Here is a 22,659-nt window from a genome sequence, read left to right on the forward strand (position 1 = left end):
TGGATCTTCTTTCTGATTTCCTAAACTGGGGGCTGCAGCATCACAGATGTGATGAACTTCCCTGAGCTCTGCTCTGATGAAAAGGGCTGCGTGCCTGTAGGAGACCACTGCTGTTACCAACTGTGGCCAAGGGGTTGCCCCATCTCTGAGTCCTGTTGCACATGTGTTTCATATGGGGCTGTTACAACACACTGTTGCTTGAGGAGAGGTTTGGGGTCATCTTCTCCAAGCCGTGGGGACCCGGGTGGAGCAGGGAAGGGGCAGGTGGATGGGGCTGCCCCATTTGGGGGATGCAGATCCTGCAGAACCACTCTGGGGGAACCAGTGCTTTGCGGGTGCTGTGCATGAGAATGAAAGCGATGAATAAAAATTTAACAGGTCTCTAAATGCCAGGCAAGGACATCCTAAGTGAGAATTGTCACTGTTTGACTAGCACAGCCTCCCACTTAGCTAAAACTGCATGGCTTTAATTAAGTTGAACTTGGGAAAGCAATAGCTTAGACGAAAAAGGAGAAACTGTTGGGCAAAATAACATGAAGTGTCATGAATTTTCCCTGTGCAGCTCCCCTGCCCTCTTTCCCCACATTGTGCTTCCCAGGAGTGTTTTGCAGCCCCTTTCACGCGGCTCCTGTATCCTCTGAGCCACAGGCAAGAACATGCTACCTGTGTGCAAGGCTCTGGTGTTAAAGGCTCAAGGTTAAGGAACTGCAGGGGTGGGCAGCACCTGATGGAGCAGCAGTAGGGGTGAGCCGGGGTCTGCTTGTGCAAAGATGCTCTGCAAAAGCAAAACCCTGCATTGCCCGGTGGTGGCATCCATGGAGTGGTGTGGGATAAGGACCCCTTCCCTCCCCATCCTTGGTGTGGACTGGCCCACCCGTGGGACTCCTCGCAGCTCTGCAAATAGAGCAGCTCAAGGAGGGTACATCGCTAATAATACCAATTACTATTACATGCTGGCTACAAGGTACACTGGCAGTAATGGGATCCAGGGGGATGAAATGAAAGCGATATAATATGGTGAGATAAATTAGCGTTGTAAAATTAGCCATGGGTCTAGTCAGGGATCTGACAAATGTGTCGCAGCTTCGGTACAAGCTCTGAGCGCTGCTGAATTGGATTTAGTGGCCCAGAGCAAAGCAGATGGGAGCAAGGGAAAAGAGAGTTTATGAGGGGTCTCTGTACACACATGCTAACGGTTAACGCTGCTTGTTTCTTCTTCGGCTTTGCTGAATGATCTGTCCCCTGGCGCCTGCTCGTACGCGGTAGTGGAGGAATAAAAGCCCAGCCCTGTTGTTGTGCTGTTGGAGTAGCTCGAGCCTGGCAGATAGATGGGAAGAGGGTTGGAGAAGCAGCAGCAGGCTGGTACTCCTGCCCTGGTGCCCTGGTGCCTCAGCAGCCAGTCCCTGCCCTGCGTCATGGCTGTGGGCTTCCTTACCTGGGTTTGCTTCCAAAGGGAGCATCAACAGGGTTTGGGTGGGATGCGTGGCAGGTGTTTGCATGTGTTTTAGCCTTGTAGGGAGGGTAGAAATCTGGTTTCTGCTCCCAGTGTTGCAGCCTGACCTGTTTTTTCATGCCTGACTGGGCTCTGGGACAGAAGGATGGCTGGAGCCAGGCATACCGCAGCACGGGGGGCTTTGCCTGTTCACCAAGTGTGTGCAGCCAACTTTTTCTAGTCCAGATACAGACGTTATCCTTCCCCCTCTGAGGCAAAAGGTGGAAGCCAGGAGATACTTTTTGTGCCTTGTGGAGGCTGGGAAATGGATGTGGCCAGTTCCAGTGGGATCCGCTTCCTGGTGGCTCATTAGGACAGGCTCGACCAGAGGGATGCAGGCGGTCCTGCCCATGAGCGATGGATGGCCAGTGAGAGCCTCTTATGGATTTGTAAATGCAGGCTAAGAGCATGTTTAATGGCTGACGCATTACACAGGATTTAGGGAGGGGCAGGCATGATTTAGGTCTGGTTTGATAAGGCATGTCATGTGGCTCACTTAACAGTAATAAAAAAAGGGGAGAAAAATTCTGAATATGCTTTGTAGTGCTGTGTGGTGGAGATGGGAGGGGGCAGAGGGCTTGCAGGGGAGTCTGTGCAAAGGCCTCTCCAAGACATTCCGCTGTGGTGCAAGAGGTATGGTGGGTACGTGGCAGATGTGTCTGTAGGAGGGGACCAATTTGCCACATCCCTGGGGATGAGATTGCAGAGGGCAGGCCGCTGTCCTCTGCTGTTCTGCAGCAGCACCAGATTGAGCAACAAATCCCAAGGGGCCGTCTCAGCACTGCCTGGAGCACCCCAAGAGATCTGAGTGAACTCGTGTGCTGAGCCCACATGGATGGAGACCTGAGGAGATGAGGTCAGCCTGGCCACTGCCAGCAGTCTCTGTGTCCTCTTGCTGCAAGCAAGGCACAAGGTGCAGTGGTGACACTTTTAGGGCATCTCAGACCTCAACCAGCCCCAGGGCTGAGTTGTCCTGAGAAATCTAGTGGTGAACTGCAGCAGTGGAGGGAGCCCCTTTCCTTGACTTTGCTGCTGGAGAAGTAGTGATGTGGGACCACAGCACGGAGCAGGAGGACAACGGGCCCGTGGTTGCAGTGCTAGTAGCAGCATAAATAGAAATACAACTTCTCGGGTTCTTGTGCAGCAATGATATATCTTGTTCCTATTGACTTTCTTAAACCTCTAAAATACATTGTAGATTGATCTACAAATCTGCAAAAAGCACCTGTTTTTTTTAAAGTCTAAAGCAATTTTCTGCCTGCTCCTTGTGGTTGGCTCTCAACAGACACATGTTCTCTTGTCCTATTTGAGGCTGGCATGCTGCCACAGCGGTAGGAAGTTTAGTAATACTTGTGCTGGATCGATTCAAGCCCATTATCTGTGCTGCCTGGGACTCAGCGGCAAAGGGGAAAAAAATACTCTCCCCAAATGCATCAAAGCCCTGTGATAAGGATACATGGTTGAGCTCTATTTATAGATGGACAGACGTCTTGCCAAAGCTCTGCTGCTATCACCTGGTTATGCAGGTTTTGGGTGTTTAGCAGTGTTTGGGTCTGAGGGAGTCTGTTCTACCTTCTGGCTTAGGTATGTCCCCTCCAGACACAGTCCACAGTAGTACTGCTTCTAAGTGGGCTTTATCTTCCCTCCAAGTCTTCCCTCTGCTTTTTATATGGGAAGAATGAAGTGGCTGAGAAGTCTTGAAGGTGCTCCTGGAGTCAGTGACCAAACTAAGGTCTGACTAGTGATCTTGTATCTTGTTCTTGCATTTTCATATACCGACAGGGACCTCTGAGGTCTCCAGAGAACTGCCACCAATGCTATGACAGATCAGTGTGGCTGTTTCCATGAGTGTTCACAGCTTAACCATGGACATCCTCCATGCCTACATCTCCTGGGCTACCTGGCCCTCAGCTCAGCCACCCTCCCAGCAAAGAGATTTTTCCTACTGTTCACACTAAACATCCCAAGCAGCAATGTGTGGCCGCTGCCATGTTGCATCTCACGCATTTTCCTCTTTCATCAAATGCAATCAAGGATATTTGAATCACTGGCCATGCAAACTGCATGTTTGGAGCGGTCCCTCAGGCCAAGTTAACTAGCACAGGTCTTGCAGTGTATGTGCACATACGTCCTCAATGAGTGTGTGACTTTTGAGTACCTGCTGGAAAGGGTGGAGTGAAATGCATTGCTAACTCCAGATTCAGTTCCAGGCATGAGGGAGTGCCTGTGCTCATATGGTAGAGTTGCTCTTCATTTCCTTCCGTACATTGCTGTCATAGTAGTCACAAAACTAGGAATGGGAGAAGGCCAAAGGCTTCGTTGTGCCTAGCTTCGAGTGGTGTTGTTAAAGGTGCTGTGCTGGTTTTCCCTCAGTTATGACCCTGGGAAGCAGCGGCCTGATGTGACATTGCAGATGCAGTTTTGCCCAACAGACTTGCAAAAACACATGTAGTTTGGAAGGAACCTCTGATGTCTCAAGTCCAGCAGAGGCTCTGCACTGAGCAGAAGACTTAGATTGGACATGGCTGCTCCTGAAAGTCCCTGTGTATGGAAAGAGTGTAAGCTGTTTGGGCCTCTGTTCCAGTGCTGATGGGTTCCTGGACGAGGAAAGTTTCACCTTGCATCCAGTGGCAACCTTTTGTTTCAGCTACTGCCCACTGTCACTCATCTGCTTGCTACGTGTTGCTGCAAAGAGCTCAGTTTCCTTAACAACATCCCTGGCCCTCTTGGTGGCCCCTGTTGAATTTGCTTCAGTTAATCAACATATGTCTTGTCTTGGGGCTCCCAAAACTAAGAGCAATGTCTTGATGTGGTCCAAGTGCTGTGTGAGCTGCTGGCTGTGCCGCTGCTCCTACAGCCCAGCGTGCTGTTGGCCCCAGTTGCTGCCATGGCAGGCTGCTAGCCCGTGTGGGGCTCACTGACTGCCAGGACCCACACTGGCACAGGGTGGGTGTCCCTACGCCCAAGCCCCTTACCACACCATGGTAAGGGGCTGGAGATTTCACAGTAAGTGCTTTTTATTTCAGGCTTTGATGGATTGTGGCTGCAGGAGGGAAAGAGTTGTCCATGGGCAGGTTTGGGGATCAAGACCTGACTTTTTTTTTTGTTTAACACATCTTCTTGATCAGGTGCAGGATAATTGCATGATGGCTTCTGGCTGCGTGCCATTCCCAAGCCTGGGAGAAAGGAGATTTCTCCTCCCCAGGGTGTTAATAATGTGTTCATCTGCACGGCTCCTGCAGAGCGCTCCGAGCATCCCTTGCTCTCTGCTTGGTTTTAGTCAGTCTCCAGGGTGCTGCTTAGCTTCACTCATATATTCCTCTGACGAGTGGGCAAGACAGGAAGCAAATACCTTTGTTACAAAACCACATATGGGCTTTCAACGGGTGATGACACTTCCCCAAGCTATCTGTCTAGTGAATGCACTTTCCCCTGCTTGTTTATATTCACAGGAGCGTTACTTAGCTGCTCAGGTGGGCCATAGATGTCAAGAAAGATGTCAGTGTCAGGAGAAGGCTTTAATGCAAGGCTTCCTGCTGTTCTGTGTGAGGGGTGGTGGATGAGACCCCAACGTGCCAAATACCGTAGGTGTGGGAGAGGGACTGTCTGCTGGGTCTGGCACAGGAGTCGTGGCTCAGGAGAAAGGCAGCAGTAGTGCTGGAGGTGACTTTTTACAGCTGGCCCGGGATGCTGAGCTGCAGTATGACCGAGATGATCGTTTAGTGAATGAGGGCTCTGATGAAGGCGAGCAGTGTTTTCCAGTTAAAAGAAATAACCATCAGCAAGAGGAACTGTTCTCCCTCTGAAACCTTTTCAGATGGTGTCATGGATGCTGTGGGTCTCACGGTTCCTGGAGGACCCACGGTGGTGGATGCCTGAAGCTCTGTGCAGTAGAGCTAGGTATCTCAGGGCCACACATGTGGGGCGCGTTTGCCTGGGCTGGGAGCTGTCCCATCGAGTCCCAGCTCTGAGCCATGAGGAACCCCTGTCAGCCCAGAGGTGAGCACATGGCTGTGAAAAGCGGGGACCCGCTGCATCAGAGGGAGGGGGGGAAAAATGCAGACCTGCCTCCTCATGGTCCCCCTTAATGCCCAAGGGGACTTGGGTGCTGGTGGGGATCTGCTGCAGGAGCTGCTCAGCTGAGATGGAGATGGGCAGGGTCCCACATCTGGGAGGGAAGAGGAGCAAGGGGCTCAGCTGCACACACCTGGATCCCTTCCATGGCTGTGGTGTTCCCGCGGTGCTGTTTGCTCAGCACCAGCCAGGCTGTTCATAGGGGAGAGAGACTGCAGTGCTGATGATACCCCTTAGCAATGTCTATTGTATCATTTTTCCCTTTAGGATGACTCTCTTTAAGCTCTGGATAGCCTTAAGAAGCTTCCACTGAGGCCCCAGGGCAATTTACAGCACACACCAGCCCCTCAGCATTTGTTACAGCCCCCAATGAGGACAGCTCAGTGCTGCCCTTTGGTAAGATCACATATTACCAGCTCTTTTTTCTTCCTCTTGCCCTAAATTGTTGCACTTTACATAGAAAAGGAGGGGGCACGCACATGGGGGCCAGCACAATTTATGGATCAGAGATTTATATGCTCCTGCGATGCTGTATTTTTTCCCCACAGTGACACTTTATTGCCACAAATTACCAAACAGGCAAGGTTACACGAGTGACAGCAGGCAGAGCTGTAAAGGACAGGAACAAACGGCAGCAGGAAAAGTACCCAGAGGAGAGGGGGAGGTCAGGCACCAGGCAGAAATAAAACAAGGCAGGATGAGGGTCAGAAATCAGCTTGCCTTGCTGTGGGATGCATGAGTGAAGCCTGGGAAGCGGTGTGCCGTCTCTGGTGCATGGGCATGCCACAGGGTTAAGAGAGCGGCTGGTGGTCTGAGTTTTGATGCTGTAAATCCTTTAATATTTTTTTTTTTTTAACTCCCCCCATAGAGTTGCTAGGTGCTTTTACAGGCTGATTTTTGCTGGGGGAATCTCAGGTTTTTAGTTACTGAAGGCTTATCCCTGTATGCTGTGTGGTGTCAGCAGGGAGAAGCATCCTTGGAAAGGATGAGACTTTATCTTCCTTCTAAACACCCCTCATCCCTAGCAATGTTCAGCCTGTGGAAGGGGTGCTGGGGGAGGTGGTGGTGTCCCTGCACTTGCCTCCACACGAGCAATCAGTAAAACCCTGAAGCGACCTGTACCACACAGAGCAGACGGGTAAGCTTGCCAGAGGTGGGAAGCAGCAGACGCTCATCTTGGGCTGGCTGAGGTCTTGCTGTCATCCCAACGATGGCACCGGTGGTACTGGAGTCAGGGCTGCTCTGGGCAAATCCTGTGAGCACCGTGACTTCTGCTAGAAAGTTGTTTGCAATCTTACTTTCTCAGCTTGGTTTTCAGTGTTCTGCCTATGTACTGCGGGGGTGGTTGGGTCATCTCCTGGCTTCGTTTGGACATCAGGCTTGAATCTGGAGCCTGAATGCCAGTGGCATCTATTTTTCTGCCTCCTTGGCAGAGGGAGGGAGGTGCTGGGCGGGGGGAGGTGGGGAGGTGGGCAGCACACAGAGAGCTAATAAGAGGTGTTATGCCTTGCAAACGGTTGCTGCGTTTTCTTGCGTTATGGCTAGGGTTGGGGGGGAAGGAAATGTCACGGGCTTGCCCTTTGGTGAGACAGGATGGTCACTTCTGTTCATCTCTATTAATACATGCAGTGTATGTGACGGTGCGTGGGGGACAAGCACCGGCCCTTGGGTGGGGGGGTGTCTGCTTTGCTGCTGAGCGCCTGCGGCATCCCCGCTGCGACATGCCTCGGCTTTGGTTGAGTGACTCCGTCTGCGCCCACTCACCCAAGTTAGATCAGCTTAACTTCAAACGAATGTAAAAACTGAAAGGCTCAAGATTGGCGGAGGTATTAAGGCTGCCTTTGAGCTGGAGATGCTACTCAAAGCTGCCGGGGAGCTGTCACACTATTGTTCTTGCTACAAAATGCTACTGGAGGAGCTGAGAGACGCAGAGGCTCTGGAGCCACAGCTGAAATTTCATTTAACTAGCAGAAAACATGCTACAGCCATGGGGCTCACTACACCAGCCCTAGGGAGAACCAGCACTGCTGTGAGCTGCCCTCCCTGGGAGCAGGATGGAGGGGGTTCAGTTTGCCTTCACACCACAATGGACAATTGCACAAGGCAGTTTGACTTCTATATTCCTGTGCTTGTAAAAGATAATTTCCCTTGAATCCCAATGCCATAAACCAGGTATTTAATCTTGCTTGAAGGGAGCATGTCTAACACACGCAGGGCATCACAAACAATGGTAAGCAATCAATAGGCTAAATCCTGAGGTCTCTTACCCAGACTTTGCTGGAGTAAAGGTTGACAAAGTGCTGAGTAGTTACTTGAGACTTCAGCCCTGTGCTGAGGGCAGGAGAAGTGATTGACTGATTTATTGATGATGCATTTCACTATGAATCTAGTCTGTCTGTTAGTCACAAATGCTCATTTGAGCATAAATCCTAGGCTGCCAGGAGCAGATAGATTCTCCTACAGCAGAGCTGGGCAAAAGGATTTCAGATGAATGGCTTATTTGGTGAAAAATAGTTTTGGATCAACGGGAATAGCTTGTGTTTCTGTGTTGTGCTTGGCAAATAGCCTCAGCCTCAGCAGAAGAAAGTGAAAGCCCTCTTGTGAAAAAGATCAAGCACTGGGTTTGGTTTTGACATGATGTTTAGATCTCCTTTCAAAATGGTTTTAGGTTTTCTTCCAAAATCAAAAAAACAGCGGAGTTTCAGAAGATACCTCTGAAACCATTTTTCCTTGCCCTCTGTGCCTGGCTTCTGCCGAGAAGCAACAAAACGTGGCACTTCTTAAACCTAGCGCTGACTCGCTGCGATCCCCTACTTCATTTATTTTTAGTTCACCCAGCGGTATGAAGGCTCAGGCACTGGTGGGTGTTTGTTCATTGCTGCTAAGCTGGGGGCTGGGATGTGTGAGGCTGCAGAGGTGTAGCTCCTGCACCCCTGGGTTTGCTCCTGCATCAGGGGCTTATCCTGCCTCGCTTGACCCTTGGAAGTCTTGGGGGTGGGACAGCAGACAGCAATGCCTCATCCGCCGTGCAAGGTTAGGCAAAGCGTTAGCTGTTCCTGCAGCCAAGGAGTGTGCAAGCTCTTTGGAGGTGTTCTGTGGAGTAACCTTCACCCCAAAGATTCAGCAGCTGGGACATGGCTTGCTTGCCCCCCTGTTCTTGAATCATCATCCTTTTTTTTTGATTCCTTAAACTGAGTAATTCAGGAACAAAACCATGCTACTTTATCACCTCCATGGCTCTTTTTTCCCCTGTAGTGTTGATTCTTCTTTGTTTTGAGCCTGGCTGCTCCTGGCTACCCCTGCTGCAGCTCCTGGAGCCTGTGCTTGCTGTTGCAGCATGTGGATATGCCCACAGTAGGTGCTGTAGGAAACCTTTCAGATAGATTTGTGTGTGTGTGTATATGCCTCTCTAAGTATTTCCCATTAATTAATGGACACTGGAGTCTGTCGTCTGTAACGAGCACTCACTGGCGGGTGATAAATTGCTTGTATGACAAGATGGCAGTGAAAGCTGGGCGAGTTGCAGCTGTCGGCGCTGCGTTTGGGAGCGAGGGGCAAAAGTCTGTCAATATCTGGATGGGAAGGGGGATGGTGAAAAGCCCAGCAGGTGATCACAAGGTCTGAGAAGTACCCTGCCTGCTCGTACTGGAGGAGCCCTTGCTGTGGGCTCCATCAAAAGGCAGCGAAGCTGCACCAGACCCCATGATTACCTGGCAAACCCCAACCCCATTGCTGCTTTTTGATGTGGAGGGAGGAGGAGGAGGAAGGGTTTTGTGCCATGGTGGCCAGCTCTGCTCCACAGGGGTGATGGCTGGAGCTTGGATGGGTACACTCAGAGCAACCCCTCATGACCCACCCTGGTTTTGATGCCTCCCTCACTGCAGAGAAGGCACTGTATGACAGTGCATGGGATCTGTGCTCCAGCAGTGCCACGGCTTCCAGAAAACCCTGACCAGACATCCCTGGTATGCCTTGCCCACTGGCACTGCCATCTGAACAGGGGCATAAGGCTTGTCTGGGCACCTCCGTGTGAGACCAGTGCTTTTGGTGGCCTCACCGGGCAGCATTTGTGGAAACAACTGTGTCTGTACCATCAGCAGCTGTGGCTCAAACCACCAACACATGGTGGTTGAGGGGCTGTGTTGCAGACCAATACAGGGCTGGTCCTTCTGGGTAGGCTGGAGCTCAGGGCTGGGTGTGATGGTCGGAGTTTTTGGTGTTCACAGCCTATTCAGTCATAGACCCGTATTGAGCCCAAAATCTGAGCTCCATGTAGGAGGCCCATCTCTTCCACAGGGAAGCAGCAGTGACACCAAAATCTACAGCCTCCAGGGGAGCAGACACAGACTGAGACCGATTCTTTCTGCATCCCCAGTGGGACTAATCCCTTATGCAGCCTTCATGCAAGCTGCGTGCCATAGATCCATCTCCATTTTGGCTGGCACTCTGAAGCTGTGGTTCAGTCACCCGTTGTGCTCATTAGGACTCCAGCAGCGGGAGCAGGGATCCCGCTTGGAAGGACAGTGAGGATGCTGGGCACCCTGTGGAATCCCCTCTGTAATGGGACCTGTCCCTCTTGCCACAATGCAGGGGAGCACTCTGCATTTACTGGGGAACTGAATTATCTGCTTCCCCGAGTGGGGAAAATAATAATAATAAAAAAAAGTGCCTTCTACTAGGTCATGAGCCATTACCTCGAGGGGCCCTTCATCAGCTGATGAATTCTACTTAATAAAATAAATACTGAGAGAAAATGTAATTGGATTTCATTTATTACCCAGTTCCGCCTAGCAGCCCCAGATTATACAAAAGCAATTAGAGAAAGCTCTCCATTAATAGCTATCTTCAAGCCGCCCAATGGGCTCATTCCATCAAACCTTCTGGCTCGTGTAATTTCCTTTCTTGGAGCTTGCTCTTGGCTGGGGGAGGATGTGGGGCGCGCAGCACCATTGCCAGCGGCCTGTAAACAAAAGCAGCCCTGTCTCTAACGCTTGCACAGGCATCTTCCAAAGCACGTGGCTCTGCCAAGGGGTCTCCTGGTTTGGGGCGAGAAGCCAGAGCACCTGGGCAGTTTGGCCGCAGACTAGGGGTTGGTTGTGCCTTCCCTGGGCTGGGAGTGTCCTTCCTCTGCTTGGCATTGCCACGCAGAGGATCTGTCTGTGCTGAGTGGCAGTGGGTACACAAAGTCCCACGGGGGCATCGGGTGTAATGCTGTCCCCGTTGGGATGTGGCTGGTTCTCTGGTGCTGATCTTTTCCCCAATGCCAGCAGGTTGTATGCCAGCTTGCAGGAACACAGCAGAATACTTCTGCTTCCTTGGTTTTCTGATGGGATCTCAGGGAGGGCCTGGGACAGCTTGCTAAGGTTGGGCAGAGGAGCATGTCTCATAGCATCTCTCTGAAAGCCTTACGGCAACACAGGGCAAGGACAAACGTCTGGCATTTGTGTTGTCACTGAGGACAATGTGCAGGTTAATCTGCAACAAAGGTTTAGCCTGGTATCTTTACTCCTAATCACTGTTTACAATGGTGGATGAGAAAAGACAATTACAGTGGAGATGGTCTGTGGGGAGAGAGGTGCTGGCTGATCTTGGTGCATGGTCAGTGAGGAGTGGTCCAGCCTGCGGCGTGGGTGTAGGAAGGGATGTATAGTGTGTGTGTACAGCAGTGAGAAGCTGCAGCCCTCTATACCACTCTGCCAGCCTGTGCACTTGCATCCCTAGAGGGAGGTTGTCCAGCCATGCTGCCTTTTTTTGGGTCACTCTCATTTTTGGGGGTGCCTCTAAGGACCATCAGAGCAGACCCAGGGATGGAGGGAGAGAAGGCACTTTGAAGGTTGGTCTCCTTGCAGTTTGGAGGGGGAGGAAAAGCTTTGGTGGTCAGGGAGGCTCTAAGCTCCTGCCCTGGGGGCGGCATTGTCTTCTCATCCCAGTTGTCATCAGCCCCGGGAGAAGCCAGCACCCTTTCTCAGCTCAGACAACCGACTGTGTTCCAGCTGATGGTTTGATGGAGCCCAAGTGGCTCAGCAGGGATGTTCCAGCCCCCCTCGTGTGTGGGAACCTGCACTTTTCTTTGGCGCCTTTGATCTCCTCTGCTGTGAACATGCTCTTTCCCTTGATGCCCCTTGCTGTCACCTTTCCTGGCTCACTTTTCATCCCCTCCTTTTTGTGCATCCATTGGCCTCATTGTCCCTGGCATCGGATGCAGGTGAGGGGAACAACACGGCTGGGAAGGAGCTGATGTTTAGATTCAAACAAGAAAGAACATAAGGTGTAAAGCAACTGGAAAGGCGTGGGCAGATGGAGAGGGGTGGCAAGAATATGTGGCTCTTTATCTTCGTTATGAGGCTCGTGTCTGTGGTCTTGCTTCTGTGCTGCTTGCTGGCAAGGGAGGGATGGCCAGCGAGCAGAGATGTGTGGGGAAATTTTTGTTTGCAGGTGGCAGAGCTGGTCCTATTGGGTGATGAGGCAAAGAAAAGCAAAAGGGGATTTATTAGGGGAAGTGAGCATGGAAGCAGGAGGGTGCGAGAGGGAAGACCCAAAAGAGATGCTTTCCTTGATGCACCTGTGGGAAATGCCTCGGAAATGCAAGCTGTCTGTTCACAGTGAGAGCTGTGGATAAAGTAGAAGTGAAGAGGGGTGCTTGAGAGCATGGGAAGGGGTGTGGTTGATGCTGATATAACTGCAGAGGCAGGGGATTTGTCTTGGATGGTGAGATGGAAAGTGGTATGGGGCCACCTTGCTTGGAGAGTGAAGAGGTAGAGCATGAGATGGTAAAACTATGGGTCTGAGAAGAGGACTGAGGTGTGGAAGAATGTGGAGACCTTTCTAGCATGAAGTGAAGGATGTGGAAAGATCAAACATGGGCTGTTGGGCTGGCACTGATGCTCCCTCCTCCCCAAAGCATCAGCTTGTCTTTGGCCTGGCAGAGAGGAGGGTCTGGGGGTGACCTGGGCCTCAGCTCTGAGATGACCGACAAGCTCCGAAAGAAGTAAACCCATCCTCCAAAGTAGAGAGAAGACCTCAAAACTGTTTTTTTTCCAAGTCAGCCAAATGCAGTGACCATATGAAACCTTCTTTTCTCATCTCATTGTTTATTTTTCACAGGGGGCTTTTATTTATACCCCCTTAACATCCGTGCCGTTAAAGCAGCCTTATTAGGATGCTGCCCTTCACCAAGGAACTCTGCTCTCGAAAAAGAGCATTAAAGATTCAACAAAGAGCTGAGAATTGGGATTGATCCTAACCTCCCATAAATGGGAGTACCTTCCCCCATTAATCAGCCTTGGTTTTCACTTACAGGATGATGGCCTCAGTGCTACACTTCTTCAGGACTAAAAGCACGTTAAATATTTATCACAGCTGAGTATTCACTTCCCCCTCTATTGCCAACTAAGATCCACTGCTTAAGCCTGCGTCGGCTTGACAAGTTGTGTAGTGAGGTGGCATGCCATTAGGAAACCTCTTGTGCCAACGTGCTCCACTCATTTGCTGCGCTAAGCACAGAGAGATGGTGGCATCTCTCATCTTGAAGCATGGTCAGCAAGGGACTGTATTATAAAGTCTCTCTGCCAGCATTTGCACTAGTAAATTAAACATGCTTGGGTTTGCTCTCTAGCAGAGGCTAGAGCATCCGCACTCCTCCACACCTCCTTTAACCTCCAAAATAAGATTATTTCATCCAAACCATTCCATGAGAGCTATCCCTGGTCTGTGTTGAGGCTTTGCCCCATGCCAAGGACTGCATTAGCAGTTTAACACGCGGCTGTTCACATTGCAGCACCTGGAAGTGTTTCCCAGCTTACGGCTGAGCGTGTGGCTTCTGTGTCGTCCTCTCATGCTGAAAGCATGCCGGCAGCACTCTGCGTTTCCCTGGCACGCTGGGAGAGAGCTTTTATTGCCTTGCGAGGCTTGAAATGACGTCAGGATGTTCAGTGGTCCAGTTGGTCTAAACATATGCAAGTAACGTCCTTGGTAGTTGTGCCAGGTGTGCCATAGGATTTCAGAGAGCAGCTATTTTAGGAGCATCTCTGAAAGCTGCCTTTCCTTTTTGTTCTCTGGTCTTATGCGGGCATTTCTCAAAAGATAGCTCTGACTTTGAGAGCTGCAGATAAAACTCAGAGGTTGGAAAAGGCATGGGCTGCTCCATGCCGGTGCCGCGGGGTGCTTCTGTGAGCCATCCTGAGCTGTGATGCTCCTGCACTGTTTAGCTGCTAAGGAAAAGCTCCCCACAATGCTGGAGGGAGTTTTCTTCTGCAGCGGGCTCAGGGCAGACTCCGCTTGGCCAACTCCAGCAGCTGAGATTGAGCTGGTTTTGCTGGGTTAATGCTTATCTTTTTTATACATTTAACTTGTTGGCATCGTTGTGATGCATCTCCCTGTCTTTGCACCCTCCCACCCCCACTCTCAGTTTGAGTTACTGATGTGCACAGCCTGGTTATAGCCGTTTACACGTACAGGCGCACAATGTGTTTCATTATCCTTGTATCAAACTTGTTTTGCTGCTGTCACGCACCAGAAAAGTTAAACACGTCTGATCAAAGGCATGTAAACACAGCTTCAAAACAAATGCCCTCGAGTCCTGCCAAAAGCACAGAGCTGTCTCCGAGTAAACCACGTCTTGCATTCCCCCGCCTGCGCCTCCCGTTCCTTTTCTGAGCGGGCGTGCGGTGCTGCCTGGTCTCAGAGAGCCTCGTGGGCTGCCATTTTCAGCACGGAAGGGTTGCTCGCTGGTTGAGCAAACCTCACTGGGGTTTTGCACTGAGCAAGACACCTGGGGAGGAGAAGAGCGGAGCCTTAGCCGCAGGGTGGAAGGGAAAAACTTGCTGGTACTTCGCACGTGTGAGACGGCAAACCCCAGTGGTCTGTACTTTGCAATGTGCTGCTACTCCAGTGGGTCAACGGAGAGGAAAGTATGACATGAGTTGGCTGGAAATAAAGGTGTTGAGTGTGCTTTTTCCAGGTCTCCAGTGGGTCTCCAGCTGTTGTATTATCCTGATGCGGGAGCTGCAGGACCAGGAGTGCACTCCCAAGGCTGCTGCTGCCTGTGCTCCCAGGGCATCGCTCTGGGGTTGGGGTTTGGCTCGAAGCAGAGGCAGGCAGTTGCATCCTTTATCCCTGTCTCACCATAAACAGGATGAGAGGGACAGAGGATGGCCCCAGACCAGGAGCTGCTACTGCTCTGCCCAGTTTTCAGCCTTGGATGGGCAGGAAGGGGTGAGGTGAGACCTGCACCCCTGGCTCAGCGACCCTTATGTCACTTGATCTCCCATGAGATTGCTAAAAGATGGGGAATGCTCTGTGGCTGCAGACAAGTCAAGTTTTCATCTTATTCCCACTTCTGGGAGGGCTAGATGTGTGTCTTAAATGGGAATGGAAATCTGTGGGGTTTTGCAGCTTCTGAAGGCAGGTGTTTTCAGAAAACACTAGATCCTTTCAAATCTGCCAAAAACCTATTCACAGCTTGGCTATGGGCAAGACCAGCGAATAGTTTGGGAATTCATGAGCTTGTGAACTGACCCAGACTCTGCAAATGAGTTGCCCAAGGTCTTTGCCAAATGCCTGTGAATAATGGACATGTCAGAACCAGATGGGGTTACAAATGGCAGGTTATTAGTGCCCGCTGCCTGTGCCAAGCAGTGCTGTGAGTGTGTGCAAGCACGCAGCACGAGTGGCACTACTGTGTGCAGGGCTTGTCCTGTGAGCAAGGACGAGTGGAGTTGTCGGTTGCTGCAGGTAAAAGGATGTGATGGGTCTCCTTCAAAGCACCTAATTGTGCTAACAGCGGAGATAAACACACAATTGTCCCCCCACAGTTGCTGTGGGACAGTCCTGGGCAGGCTGCGAAATGCCCTGCAGACAGTGGGGACATGGTCAGAGGTTAACGACAGTGTCAGCCTTCATAAATCACCCCTAATGAGACTTGGGAAAATGTTGAGTTGGAGCCTCTGATGCACGGCTGAACTGAGTTGTCTTTCCTTTACTTTGGGCTTTTTTCCCATTTGGTTTTTAGGGTTATCTGGGTGAAAACTTTGTGAGGCTTTCCCGCTGCTCTGGGTGGCGAGGAGTCATGGGCTCTGCCTAGCCCGTGTTCCTGGCAAGAACTGTCTGATGTGCTGCAGACTAAGTAAATTTTGCCCCTTTTTTTGTCTGTAAGGAAGTAGTTCCTACATCCCTAGGGTTCCAGAAATCGTAATCTGGAGGGTATTGACTGGATCCTGGTGCAGAGGAGCAGCATGCTGCATGCTCACTGATGCTGGGCTTGGGATGATTCTGGGTAGAGCCTGAGTCGCCAAGCCTGGGTGAGCCAGCCATGCCTGTGGGCAGCATCCTGCCCAGCCACTGGACAGCAGAAGGGCTGCAGGCACCTTCTCTGGAGGTGTCCTCCCAGCCCTTCTCACCAGCATGGGGATCACATTATGCGGATGCCACCAAGTCCAAACATTTTGCCTGGAAGAAGCCCATCTGGGAAGCAGGATCCCCAAACAAGAGGTTGCAAGGTGGGAAGGAGAAGCAGAAAGGAGGTTATTGAGGTCCCCACCAAAGGCCACCTCTGAGGCTGGCAGTGGTGGGCTGCTCAAGACCGTGTGTGGTCCCTGTGAAAGCTGCCAGCCACCGACCGGGACACTGGGAGGAGTGAAGCAGGGTACAGTGAATATTCCCGCCGATTTATTATTTATAAAGTACTGTCACAGCCCTGGAAGTGTTGGGACTCTCAGAAAAGCTGTAGGAATGTACTAATTAAAGAACACAATGGGAATGTAAATTGGGAAAGCTCCCCAGGGGGAAGCAGCCCTGGGGGGAGCTAATTTGTCAGTCCCCACTCCTCCCCTGCAAGCTGGCTGAGACACTGGAGCAATTAAGGAGGAATTTGAGTGTTAAATATAATCTGGAATTGTGTTTTGGGCTTTTTTTGTAATTGGTTTATTTTTCTCTTGGGTAACTGTGTTTCCAATTCTGTAATTGGGACTTTAACCCTCTGCTCTGCTTGCTCTGCTACAATAGGGGCTGGTTTGGTTTGGTTTGGTTTTTTTTTTAGTACTTCTTTGGTGTTGAAAACAGATTCAGGTGACTCTGCCAGTGCCAATGTGGCACGTCACCTCCTTGGAAGTGGTAAAGCTGGATAGAGTGGTCCCATAAACAGCACTGTGGGATCTTCGAAGCCCAGGACAAATTTGGGAGGGTCCCAGAGGGTCACTTTGGGGGCTGTGATAGCTCCAAACTGGTGCAATGAAGGAAACAATGGCACCAGGGCAGGGCTAACCAGAGCCAATCTGGTAAGAGACAATTCCTGGTTTTAGAATAAAATATCAGTCGTCAGAGTCATCTCCTGAAACCCATCCTGAGAGTGTGGTGGTTTTGGTTGGTCTTTTTGACTGCCCATTTCTCTTCTGCATGGTCTGGCTTAGTCTTTTGTGCTGTTTTGTTTCATCTTACACTGCTCAGAAAATATGTGTATTTGGTATCATTTGAACTGTGGCCAGTCAGGTGGACTCAGGATAGTGGCTCTGATGTATTTGTCTTTTCCTGTAAACTTCTTTTATACAGTCCAGGGTGAGAAGACAAACAAGAAGACTCTATCATGGATGCAAGTGAAATAAAGATGTGCTGAGGCTGTGGTGGTTGGCAAGGGATGGCCATCAGCTCATGTGCTGATTGGTGTTGGGTTTGTGCGTCAGCTGTGCCCCAGTAGCCAGTTTTGCAGTTCAGCACAGGGTTTGTGTTCTCGAGTTTGGGGTTTTTTGTTTTCCATCATCTTGAGTGGACCCTTTGGTGTGATTTCTATTGAAAAGTTTCCTCAAAGCTTGTAGAAGGGCTTTGAGAAGGGAAGCCGGTGTGATTCCAGCTGGTGTTTTGTGTGATGGCTTGGTTGTTGATCATTTTAAGATGGTGCTCCCTGAGGCAAGCAGAAGCTAGCATGTTGCAGGGACCTCCTCCCTCTCTCATTTTTATTTTTCTGATTAACTTGAATATTTACTCTGCTTTTTCAATTGCCATTAGTTGCCTGAGATTCTCAGCCGCTGCTAGCTCCTGTTGGCAGGGGTGAGAGGGCTCTGTAAGCTGAGACATAGGAAAATATGATAGATGTCCTCATGTGCTATGAGTACCCTCAGAGCAGTAGAATTTTTTTGTGGCTGTGGGGGGTGACTTGCTCTGGACAAACTAGTACTTTGTCATACAGCAGCACCCCTCATCGTTGCCCTGAAAAGCTTGAATTCAGCCTAGCCTGTTGCACAGCTCATCGTCCCTCTCCCTTCCCCGGAATATTGGGGAGGGAAGCCCCCATCCGCCCAGCCTGCTGCAGCTGTCGGTTTCTGCTGCCACCAGACCAGGCTCCATCCCCAGGGCCAAGCCACGATACCCTATGGCCTCGCTGCTCTGGTTGCTCCGCAACAGCCCAGCAGCTCTTCATCTCCTCTCCCCATCTGGATCCAATAGCTGCATGCAGTGAAAAGTCACACCAAGCCCGGGAGCTTGGGGAGAGCCCCTTCCCAGCTGGGGCTGGGCAAGCTGCTCCCTGGCCAGGGCATGAGGGTCACCCGTCAGGGCTGCCACTGAGGTCCACATCTCCCACCACAGTCCTTGTCTCCCACTGGGGAGAAATGGGCTCTGGGGTTTCAGCAGTGTCAGGAGATTGCCATCGGGATCCAGAGCTCTCCCAGCAGTTTCCCTCTAAGCCCGCCTGTATTTATTGCCATTTGTTCTGGTTTATTTTTCCAAAAATAAAAGTTGGTTGAAGTAGCACAAAAGCGTGGGAGGAAACAGGCCGAGGGAGCCTGGGGAAACAAAGATTTAGAGATTGTGCTGGGTTGTCCTTGCTTCTCCTCACCCCCCTCTCCAAAATATTCTTGGAATTGTGGGATTGAAAACCCTTCCATCTTTATTTGCTGTAGGGCCTACAGACTCCATCTATTGCCCGCAGTAGGTAGTCCGGGGGGTCAAAACAGGAGAAAACTAGTATTTTCCTTATATTTGGAAGCGGGGAGGGCAGAGCTGTGAGTAACTTTACCCTTCGCGGGCTCCGCACCTCTGGAGCCGGGACTGGGAAGCTGCGGTGAAGCCATGAACACGGCCTGCCCCTCCTGTGCCAGACCTTTCTGTTCCTCTCCTGCCTGCAGCACCAGGGACACTCTTTTGGGGACCGGGTTGGGACCTGCAGGTGCTCCGGGTCTCATCTGTGTTCCAACACGGCGTTTTCTTGTGTGACCTCCCACCAGCCCGTCCCGGGGCATCCAATTCCCTCCAGATCTAGCGCAGATCATTCTCCCTTCCTCCCTCTCTCACCATCTGAAGTTAGTTTCCTCTGGATGACAGGGGTCAGGAGTACTCGGGTGCTGACGGATCAGCATGTGCTTTCCTGGATCTGGGCCTCGCATTCCTCCTGCCTGTCCAACTGGATGTGGGATCCCTCCGGGGCTGCAGTGCTGGGGGGGATGCTGCGGTGAGGGGTAAGACCCGAGCAGCGCAGCGAGCCCTCTCTCGCCGGCAGTCGCTGCCGCAGATTTTCCCCTGGCAGAGAAACTCGCCTCAATTGCAGGGATAAATTAAAACTGAGAAGCAACTGCTATGTGCTGGGCTGGGTCAGGCTGGCGGTGGCTATCGGTGCTTGGTCCTAACCCGAGCCAGCTTGCTTAACGTGCTGGTCTGTGAGACGGCAGCTTCCCGCTGGGAAACAGCCCTCAAGCTTTGCTTGTCCCGTCTTCGGGCAAAGGAAAAGGCTTCCTGGAGGCGGGGGGTCTGCGATCTCGGCCGGGGGCCAAGGTAAGTCACCTTCTCAGCAGGGTTGTTTGCACAGCTGCGGGTGGCCATGCCCGCTCCAAGAACTCCACATTCTTCCTCGCGCCGAATATCCGGGACAGGCATCCCTCCGCGCTCGGCGCGCTTTCATTTCCGTCGGCGAGCTTGGGAAGCTTCGCTGAGCATCTGAGCACCGGGGGGCTGACCCTCCATCCCTCCCGTGCTGTTTGCCTGGCCGATGGCAGCGTGATGCAACCGGCTCCGGGCTGCGCAAAGACCACCGGCGCTCCGTGCCTGCAGAAAAGCAGCCCCGCACGCTTTCGAGTCCACGCGCAATTGCTCCCCTCTCCGCTTGCACGGTCCGGCGTGGTTCGCTGGAGGCTGGGCTGGCGGAGCAGGGGGCTCGCTGCCACCTCCGGGCGCTGACAGCCTCCCTGCGCAGAGCCTCCGCTGTCACCCGGCGCGTTGTTTTCTTTCTCGCCAGCCCTCCCGCCGACCAGCAAGCCCTTCGCTGCGTGCGGATTTTATGGTGGTGCCTCCGAGGCACTGACAACCTGCTGACATCCATGGGTTGTGGGGTTTTTTTGGTTGGTTTTTTTTTTTTTTTTTTTTTTTTTTAATTTGCTCGGCTGCCTCCATCACCCCAAAACCCCAGCACCAAGTCCAGCTCCCTGCTAGCAGTTTCTGTGAGATTTTCACGTCTTCTCTGTTTTCTCCTGCTTTGTAGGGAGCTTTAACGCTGCCCTGTTTGTCCTTAGCCTCTGCAAAGTGGCAAGTCTTACGCAGACGGCGCGCTGGGGCAGCTGCCCGTGCTGGCCCTGGGATTTACTACAGGCAGTTTATTTTCCCAAGGAAGTTAGTTTCCAAGATAGCATCTGGTTTTTATGAGGTCTGATCAAATAAGGTGGTATGTGTATGAGCGGGGGGGAAAGGGGGGTGTTTTTATGTTTGTACATGTATTTTTAAAGTTTTATAAATAGCAAAGTGATGAGTTGCTTGCTTCTTCCAAAACTGCATCTCTTGTGACCATGGTTTTCCTGAAATTATTACTGAATCCAGAAAGCAAGTTGTTTCTCTGAGACAACAAAAGGGCAGTGTAGATATTCATACCTTGCAACATACACATATTAGCAGTAGGTGCTGTTACTTTTGACAATGCAGAATTATTCTTTAGGTCCCTCACCCCTGGCATGAGAGGCAGTCAGCCATGGAGGTTATGGGTGAAAACCAGATACTTTCGCAAGCAACTTGCTGGCCCATCCAAGCTCTTCAGCAAAGAGAGACATTATGCAGTCTAGGGGTGTTGATCTCAGTTTACAAATAATTTGCCTGGAATAAAAAATGTTAGAGGTTTGAATGTGCTTTTGTGGGTAGAGCTGGGGAGAGAAGCTACACGTGAGTTTCCAAAGGGGCTCTGGGCTTTCATCAGTGCGCAGCGAGTCCTGTGTGGAAAAAGGACTAGATGAAAAATTGCCGTGGAGCTGCTTCTGCTTGTGTTTGTTTCTTCTAAAGCTTTGGTTGAGAGAAAGGAAAAGAGAAATGATAGCACAGCTCTTGGGTGTTAGCTTTTGGAGGAATTTCTTGGAATAAAATTGGAGAGAGGAGGAATGGCTGAAAAATACTGTAGTGGTAGAAGATGGGACTCTGCTAGCTGCAGCCCTTTCATTAATGGGTGATTAATAAGTGATGTGCTAATGGTGTGTGGGGAACTGGTTACTTGTGGCTTCCCATTTGGGTAGGTTTAAAAGTATCTACACAGCCATCTCGTCTCATTTATATTTTAATGCTATCATCTCACCTCTTCCTTTTCCCTTTCTTCCTCTCTGTGCATCCCATTCACTCTTCCTAGGTTGGCCGCAGCAGACCAGGTGGGCATCATCCCACGGCACAGGGTTGTCTCCTCCATGGAAAGCCTCACTGGCAGAGTCCAGCCAGGGAGACCGCCGATGTGCTCATCTTCTCCAGGTCCCACCAGTGCTTCAGCCAACCATGCAACCCCCCAGGGGTAAAACCCTCCCAGCAAGACCTGCCTTCCCGTTCCACTTTCAGAGCAGTTTCCCCTCTCCTCCTGCCTTTGCGGAGGCATGTCATCCCCTCTGGATGGGAGCACTTAATCCACTCTCCGGTGGTGACCCCCACGGAGCCCACCCTGCTGACAAAGATAACACCATGCTGCAGCTGCCCCTTGGCACATCCCTGGCTCTGGGATTTGTTTTTCATTTCCTCTTGCTCTCCCCTGTCTCCCCTTGTGAAATGTAAGGGTTTGGCAGCAGATCTTGTTGCCCCATTTGCTTTCCTGCAGAGAATCATTTCTTCGGGGCGTTGTGTTAGCTATGATGGGGGTCTGAGCCGAAGCTGTTGGATGTCTTCTCAGAAAAGACATGAAAAGCAAATCTGTGCTGTGTGACTTAACCTCCTACCTCCTCACCATTCCCCTGGGGACCACTACCAGCTTCCCCAGCTCCTTCCTTTTTTGCTGTTCTGTGCACTTCAGTTTTTCTTGAAAATTTTTAACCTATTCCTAGAAACTTGTACAGCAAGGGGAGACAAAATGTCACTCCTGTGAGACAGACTGATGACATAGCTGGTATTTCCACTGCCTTAGAGCAAGCCAGCATCAGCTGGAACCAGAATTTTCTTTGCAATATCAAAAGGGCATTACCTAGATACAAACAAACCCCACAAACTCAAACAAACCCCACCTTGCTGAGATACAGGATTACCAGATGATTTAGCATCTGCACCCAGGCCTTGTTGCTCAGCTAAACCTGCGTCCCAGTGTCATCGCAGTCATTTCCAGTTTGGTACCGGCTGTCCTGCAGGCATCTCTGAAACGTTGCCCATGTTATGAGAATATGGTGCTGCATTCAGGCACTGATTTTATGAAGATCAGAGCTGCCAGTGAGGAGGAGTGGCTCATGTTTCACAAGAATTTCTCCCCTTTCTGATCCAGGAATTGCCAAGAAGCAGTTCCTGTAGAGGGGAGGATTTGGGGGACCAGGAGTTTGTGCATGTGTGTGTGTATGCATGTGTATAAGGGAGATGGGAGAGGTAAAGCCTTGTGATAGCTCAATAAAGGGCCTGAGAAAACACAGTCTTGAGCTTTGGTTGAAAGCCTGGGTGCTGCTTTACCAAGAAAATGCTACTTGCTGTTGTTTGCACTGCTGCAAGTTATTTACCCAGTGCCTCTTGCCAGCAAATGTTCACATTGCTCAGGAGCAGCTTGCCCAGGGTTTTTGGCAGCAGCAACCTGCCTTGCACTGTTTTTTCTAGTTGCCGGTGAGGGTCTCAGCCCTGCTTCTCGAGGACGAGGATGCCTTGATGAAGGTGTTGGTCTTTCTGCAGCTTCAGGGAGGGCA

At 51.2% G+C, this 22,659-nt stretch overlaps 1 protein-coding gene across 3 annotated transcripts in view; it reads left to right on the plus strand.

The window, feature by feature from the left end:
• Positions 1 to 22,659, plus strand: part of CNTFR (ciliary neurotrophic factor receptor) — a 214,422-nt gene that overhangs the window by 55,340 nt on the left and 136,423 nt on the right. The gene's annotated exons all lie outside the window — the stretch shown is intronic.

Source organism: Tyto alba, unplaced genomic scaffold, assembly GCF_018691265.1.
Source record: "Tyto alba isolate M040663 unplaced genomic scaffold, T.alba_DEE_v4.0 Super-Scaffold_42, whole genome shotgun sequence".
Classification (NCBI taxonomy): Eukaryota; Metazoa; Chordata; class Aves; order Strigiformes; family Tytonidae; genus Tyto; species Tyto alba.